Source organism: Tenrec ecaudatus, chromosome 9, assembly GCF_050624435.1.
Source record: "Tenrec ecaudatus isolate mTenEca1 chromosome 9, mTenEca1.hap1, whole genome shotgun sequence".
Taxonomy (NCBI): Eukaryota; Metazoa; Chordata; class Mammalia; order Afrosoricida; family Tenrecidae; genus Tenrec; species Tenrec ecaudatus.
The window spans coordinates 163,417,765-163,425,759 of NC_134538.1; the positions used below are offsets into that span (position 1 = coordinate 163,417,765).

At 43.0% G+C, this 7,995-nt stretch overlaps 1 non-coding gene across 1 annotated transcript; it reads right to left on the reverse strand.

The window, feature by feature from the left end:
- Nucleotides 1-7,558: 7,558 nt before the first annotated feature.
- LOC142457666 (small nucleolar RNA SNORA84) lies at nt 7,559-7,695 on the reverse strand. Its single transcript, XR_012786364.1, has one exon. It is a non-coding gene; the product is annotated as a small nucleolar RNA SNORA84 (small nucleolar RNA).
- Between the last annotated feature and the right edge of the window lie 300 nt (nt 7,696-7,995).

Genomic DNA, 7,995 nt, shown 5'->3' on the forward strand with positions numbered 1-7,995 from the left:
ACTGACTGAGGAAAGGAGTGGTAACGGAAGTCCTCAAGCACGCTCGATCCGAATAATATTTTATCCTGATGTCAAGCTGAAAAACAGACTCTATGTACAAGAAATAAATTAATCCTAATGTACGTATATTTGTGTGTGTGTACACTGTGTTATGGACTGCTACAACTGCAATGGACTGGTGAAATGAAGACATTAAAATTTTTTTAGCATATTTTATTATAATCATTTACATCTTTTTTTCTTTTTAATCATTTTATTGGGGCACCTACAACTCATCACAATCCATCCATACATCCATTGTGTCAAGCACATTTGTTGCCATCATTCTCAAAACTTACTTTCTACTTGAGCCCTTGGTATCAGCTCCTCATTTTTTCCTCCCCCTCCCAGCTCCCTCAAGAACCCTTGATAATTTATGTTATTATTTTGTCATATCTTATACTGTCCAACGTCTCCCTTCACCCACTTTTCTGTTGTCCATCCCCCAGGGAGGGAGTTATATATAGATCCTTATAATCAGTTCCCCCTTTCTACCCCACCTTCCCTCCACCCTCCCGGTTACTCTCACCACTGGTCCTGAAGGGATCATCTGTCCTGGATTCCCTGTGTTTCCAGTTCCTATCTGTACGAGTGTACATCCTCTGGTCTAGCCAGATTTGTAAGGTAGAATTGGGATCATGATAGTGGTGGTAGTGGGGGAAGCATTTAAGAACTAGAGGAAAGTTGTATGCTTCATCGTTGCTACACTTCACCCTAACTGGATCGTCTCCTCCCCACGGCCCTTCTGTAAGGCCCTTCTGTCCACTTGCCTACAGATGGGCTTTGGGTCCCCAACTCCGCACTCCCCCTCATTCACAATAATATGATTTTTTGTTCTTTGATATCTGATCCCTTTGACACCTTGTGGTCACACAGGCTGGTGTGCCTCTTCCATGTGGGCTTTGTTGCTTCTGAGCTAGATGGCCACTTGTTTATATTCAAGTCTTTAAGACCCCAAACACTATATCTTTTGATAGCTGGGCACCATCAGCTTTCTTCACCACATTTACTTAGGCACCTGATTTGTCTTCAGCGATCGTGTAGGGAAGGTGAGCATCATGGAATGCCAGTTTAATAGAACAAAGTGTTCTTGCATTGAGGGAGCACTTGAGTGGAGGCCCAATGTCCATCTGCTACCTTAATAATAAACCTATAAATATATGCACATAGATCTATTTCCCCGTCCGCATATATAAATATATTTACATATGTGCATGCCTTTATTTAGACCTCTATAAATGCCCTTTGCCTCTTAGCTCTTTCCTCTATTTCCTTTTACTTTCCTCTTGTCCCACTATCATTTTCAGCTTTCATTTGGGTTTCAGTGATTCCTCTGGATTACACTGCCCTTGATCAAGCCCTACCAGGCCTTTTATACCCTCCTCACCACTGATTTTTGATCACGTTGTTCCCTTGTCTCTGGGTTAGCTAACACCACTTCCTTTCCCCCACCTCCTCCTCTCCCATGCCCCCCCACCAGCATTGGTTCCATTGTTTTCTCATCCAGATTGTTTATCCAGCCTATCTTATCTAGATAGAACTGCAGAGATAATACTATGCACAAAAACAAGACAGCTAAACAAAGCAACAAGAGAACAGCCTGTAAATAGTTCAAGGTCTGTTTGTTGACCTTTAGGAGTATTTTCCAGTGGAGTCTGATGGGGTGCCACACCCTAGCCCCAAAGTCTATTTTTGGTATTCCCTGGGAAACTTAGTTGCTCTGTTCCCCTTGCTGTTCTGTTGTACTCTCTTAGTATTTTACCTCAATGTGGTGGGGTCAGATTGGGTGAAATTCCCACAGTGTCTCCAGTGTTGTCCCTTGTAGGGCTATGGGTCAGTGAGGGATGTCATTGGGGCTGACCATTTGGTCCTCTCTGTGCATTGGTTGCTCTGAGCAGGGATATCATCCTCAAGGCTTGGTGAGCCAGGATGAGCTCCACTCTCTCTTCTCCCCTTTCATTTACTCCCATGTGCTCTGATCAGACATGTCCCTCTCCCTGAGCTGTAGCTTCAGTGCTGTCCTCTGAAGTAAATTTTTTTCTGGGGGAGGGGCAGCTGTCCACATATTTGGGGTTGGGCCGGCCCCTCATGCCTCTCTACTGGTTCCCTGCTTCATGAAGTTACACAACATTTGTTTTTAAAGGATCATACCATTAAATTGTTGTTTTATTTTTAATTTCACGCAAAGTTCTACAAATTTAAGCACAGGTATAAATACATGCAGTAACTACCACATTCAGGATTCAGGCAAATTTTATTGTCTCATCCGATACTCAAACTCTGTGCCACAGACGGATCTGTGCCTACTCTTTTTGTGTGAATGTCATAGAAATAGAATAATACAGTTTATAATCTTTTGAGACTGACTTCTCAACAGTATAATGCATTAAAGATTAAACTAGATTGTTCAGTGTGACAGTGTGTCTTTTCATTGTGTGCTCTCTAATAAGGACCCCAGAGGGGGCAGGAGTTAAAGCACTGATCTGTTCACCAAACCAGTCTGTGTTTGGAAGCCATCCAGCTTCTCTGAGGGAAAAATATATAGCACTCAACTTCCATAAAGATTTCTGGCCTTAGAAACAGAATTGGGCAATTCTACTCTGTGTAGTAGGATTGTTAGGAGAGTGAATCATCTCAAATGCAGTGTGTTTATTCCATAGTACAGATGTATTAACATTTATTTACCCTCTTATATGTTGAGTAATTTGAGTTGGCTTCCAAGTGTTGGTAATTATGAATAAAAGCTTCTCTATAAGCATTTATGACCAGGTTTTTTGTGTAAACAGTAGCTTTGTTTTTCTAAGCCAGATAGCCAGGCATGGGATTACTTAGTCATATGGTAAATGTATACTTCATAAGAAACTGGAAAATAGCGGGGGGAGGAAAACAAAAGGATGAATATAAGGAAGAAAAGGGGAGCGGGGGCATGGGGCATTAATCCACCCAAGGGGAGGGTATTGTTTATATCTCCACAGGGAAAATGGGACCAGACTTCAACCCAGTCCCGCAAGGTGTGAGTGAATGCAATATCCCGGCGTGGAGTAGGGAACCAGTGGAGAGGTCTGGGAGGCTGGCCCCAGCACCATAAATTAAGTGGATTCCTGCCCCTCCCCCGAAAAGAATTTGTTCCAAGGACGACATTGACTCTGCAGCTCTGGGAGAGGGACATATCTGATCAGAGCACACGGGAGCAGGTGAAGGGGCAGGAGGAGAGAGTGGAGCACAGCCTGGCCCACCAGGCCGTGAGGATGATGTTCCTGAGTAGAGCAGCCAGTCCACAGAGAGAACAACATGGCTGGCCCCACTATGAGAAATGATGCCAATCAGTGACTAAGGGCGATACAGGGGACTGCACCGAAGACACAGTGTGGGAATTGCACCTGACCTGATCCCACCACACCGAGGCAAATCACTGGGGGAGTGCAGCGGAACAGCAAGGGAATGGAGTGGCAAAGTCCCCAGGGAATGCTGAAAGTGGACTTTGGGGCCAGGGCGTGGTGCCCCAACAGACTGGACTGGAAAACGCTCCTAAGGGCCAGCAAACGATCCCTGAACTAACTACAAGCTTTTCTCTTGTGAAAAAAAAAAAAGAAACTGGAAAATAATTTTCCAAGTGGTTATACAATTATGCATTTCCACCAGCATTAATGAGAGTTCTAATTTCTAAGTTCTAATTTCTAATACCTGTCAGCACTTGATATCATAATTTATTATTCAAGACATTCTAATCAATGTATGGGGCGAATTGTTTAATGGCAGAAGTTTCACATTCCACGCGGAGGAGCCTGGGTGCCCACCACCTGAGGCACATGCCTGTCCACGCATGGTTAAAAGTGCTCAGAACACACCCCTGCTACCCATATTTGCTTCTAGACCTAGGAAGGGGCTTCAGAAAGTTATTGAGCAAAAAAGGCGAGATTGAAAGATACTGGAATTTCTGCACACCAATTTTGAAGACTTTTCATATAATTAAATCTAAATCTTGTCAAGCCCAAACAAATGAAATGTAAAGTGTGTCCCAGGAGGAGGAGAAGGTATGCTATACTTCAAAATAACGGCTTGATTTTTCTAATACATACAAACAGGAGCCTGGAAAACATGTATGGAGAGGGCAGTTATTCAGGGAAGGGATAACGGGGAAAGAAATATAGAGTGAAAGGAGTCTGCATTTCTTTATATGGGCCCACTAAACACAGATTCTTCACTCAATGTTTAGGCCAGAAAAGTCTCGAATCACTTATCTGCTTGATTCACTGAAGCATGGATTAAGACATGGGGTGGTAGTTCCATCATCTCCTGTCAACTTGCGAAGGGGTGGAGTATAGCCTGTCAATCAGATGGCAACTTGATGAAGGAGATAAACAGCTCACTGGAGGCCAGATACACTCACTCCCTGAGAGGCATTCCTGTTGACAAGCCACATGGAGCTTCGCTGATAGAGCCAGAGCCCTGAACCTGGAGGAGCTACGTGGAGACCCACACTAGCACTGAGATGCTTCCACCGCAACTGGATCCATAAGACTTTCCATCCACTGATCGGTGATCATCCCAAATTTGGCATCATTGCAAGTGTTCGTGAGTCTGACGTGGAAAATATGGACTAATAATGGACTGTGGACTTGATCTGGACTGGGCTGGGATGTGTTCTTAACGTACAATTGCTCTTTGATATAAAGTTTTCTCTTACACACACATGAAAATCTCTGTATTTGTTCTCCACTCTACCCAGACTAACACTGATGGTCCGTCTTAAATCAAGTTGAAGTACCAGAATTTCTTTAGCATACAGTAGAAGGTGTCCAAGGCTTAGGGAAATTGCTAGGTTAGAGTGGATTTAACCCACAGACTCAAATCTGTGGTGGAATATGAAGGTTAATGCTAAGTGTCAGCTTGGCTAGGATGTCGTTCTCAGTGACTTAAGCATACATGATGCGTCACCTTCCATTTGGTGATCTGATATAAGCAGTCAATCGAGTGAGAAAAGAATTTCCTCGAGGGTTCTGACCTAGCTCCCACCTCTTGATCCTACGGTCATCTTGTCATCCAGTATGAGCAGCCTTTAACCTGCCATCTGCTCATCAGATTTTGGAGTTTATAGCTCCGGCAACCCATGGACCATCAGCGTGTTACCTGACCTGTAGAGTGGGGGATTCATCCGCCCTGCAACAACACAAGTCACGAGAAACTTCCCGACATATATTGCATGTATACATTGATAAACTGGTATGTATTTATGAATGTATGTGTGTGTGTATATATATCGCATTTGTTTCATAGGCCCAGTATTATATATTGTTTTAATTAGTTATTAGGAGAAAGGATAAGAATACTTATACTATTTTTTAGAATTAAGCAATCATCATTATGGGTACTTTTTTGGGTATGTACAAATTCAAATTACCTTTTGCTGTCACTTGCTTTCTATCTGAAGAATCTCCTTTTGTATTTCTTGTAAGATTGGTAAGCTAGTAACAAATTCCCTCAGTTTTGTGTATATGGAAAAGTATTTCGTCTTCATCTTTGCAAGAAAGATTTGGTGGACTCGGATTCTCAAATGACAGGGTTTTTGAGCATATAAATATGTTATTCCACTGCATTCTGGCTGTGGTTACAGAGTGGCTGCGCCTTGAGCTGGTAAGCAGTTGGGAACCACCACTTCGAGGGAGAAAGAGGAGGTGTTCTACCCCCACAAAGAGCTCCAGCCTCATCAACCCAAAGGGGCAGGTCTGCCCTGTCCCATAGGCTCACTGTGACTCAAACCAACTATGTGGCACTGAGTTTGTTTTTATTTTTAGGGCTTCCTTATTTGTAAAAGTCAATTGTTAATCTTATTGTTCTTTTAAGTGATGCATTGTTTTTCTCTGGCCATTTTACACATCTTCATCTTTGTTTGGAGCATTTTTACTTTAATGTGTCTGTTGATCTCTTTGTGCTTGTCTTACTTGGAGTTTCCTGGATGTGTTTATTATTTTTCAACAAATTGAAATACTGATTGCTTATCACACAAACCCCCTTAGATAACACTTTGTTCTTTCCTGCCTATTAGCAGAGAGCCAGCAAACTAACCTCAGGCTTTTTCTTTTCCTGACCTCCAAGCATTAAGTTCCAGAACAACCACCAGAGGTGAGAAGTACGGAAGACTAAAGAACAATTTTCAGTTCTAAAACAGACTACCTGGGGTGTGAACTACTTCGTCTGGGAATCTTTATTTTTTCAAGTGACACATTAAAAAATCATTTTATTAGGGGCTCATACAACTCTTATCACAATCCATACATACATCAATTGTGTCTAGCACATTCGTACATATGTTGCCATCATCTTTTCAAAAGACCTGCTTTCTACTTGATCCCTTGGCATCAGCTTCTCATTTTTCCCCACCCTCCCTGGTCCCCCCTCCCCCTTGATCATTTATAAATTATTATTTTGTCATATCTCACACCATCCAAAGCCTTCCTCACCCCTCACTCACTTCTCTGCTGTCCATCCCCTGGGGAGGAGGTCATTTGTAGACCTTGTCATCTGTTTCCCCTTTCTCCCTCGCCTTCCCTCCACCCTCCCAATATTGCCACTCTCTCCACTGGTCCTGAGAGGTTCATCTGTCCTGTCCTGGATTCCCTGTATTTCCAGTTCCCATCAGTGCCAGTGAACATTCTCCGGTCCAGCCGGATATGTAAGATAGAATTGGGATCATGATAGTGGGGGAGAGGAAGCATTCAAGAACTAGAGGGAAATTGCATATTTCATCGTTGCTACACTGCACCCTGACTGGCTCGTCTCCTCCCTGCAGCCCTCTGCAAGGGGATGTCCAATTTCCCACAGATGGGCCCTGGGTCCCCACTCCGCACTCCCCCTCATTCACAATGCTATGATTTTTTTTTTTTTTGGTCTTTGATGCCTGGTACCTGGTCCCTTCGAGGTCTTGTGGTCTCACAGGCTGGTGTGCTTCTTCCATGTGGGCTTTGTTGTTTCTCAGTTAGATGGCCCCTTGTTTATCTTCCAGACTATTGGACCCAGATCTTATATACTTTGACAGCCAGGCACCGTCAGTTTTCTTCACCTCATTTGCCTATGCACCCGCTTTGTCTACAGCGTTCGTATCAGGGTAGCTGGTGTGCTTCTACAATGTGGACTTTGTTGTTTCTTAGCTAGATGGCCACCTCTTTATCTTCAAGCCTTTAAGACCCCAGACGCTATATCATTTAATAGTTGGGCACCATCAGCTTTCTTCACTTTTGCTTATGCACCCTCTTTGTCCTCAGCGATTGAGTTGGGACAGGCTGGTGTGCTTCTTCCATGTGGGTTTTGTTATCTCTCAGCTAGATGACTGCTTGTTTACCTTCAGGTCTTTAAGACTTCAGGTGCTATATCTTTTGGTAGCCGGGCACCCTCAGCTTTCTTCATCCCATTTGCTTGTACACCATTGTCTTCAGTGACTTCAGGTACTATATCTTTTGGTAGCCGGGCACCATCAGCTTTCTTCACCATCAAGTGATACATAAAAAAAAATTTTTTTTTTCCATGTACCAGTGACCGGGCAATGGAGGCTGCTGAAAAAGAACAGCCCCCATGCAGCATACATCACAGTATTGCTCTGGCCCATTGCCATCGACTGGAAAGCTGTACTTGAACAACAGCACCCAGCAACCGCAGGGCATAAAATTTTTTTTAAAAAATTTAATTGTTTTCAGTGCAAGTTTACATAACACATTAGGTTCTCATTTAACAATTTCTATAATGTTCACTGACATTGGCTATATATTTTCTCAGTACAAAAGAAAGCAGAAAATAAAAATAAAACAAATTAAGAATGGGTGAAAAGGAAAAAGTTGTTACACTTTAACAATTTAACTCTTATCTACATTCATTTTCTGAAGCACTGAAGGCAGGATTTTTCAGATATGTAGCTAATGGCTCAAGGGCATTCAATGGAGGCTCATTCACAATTGGGTAAGT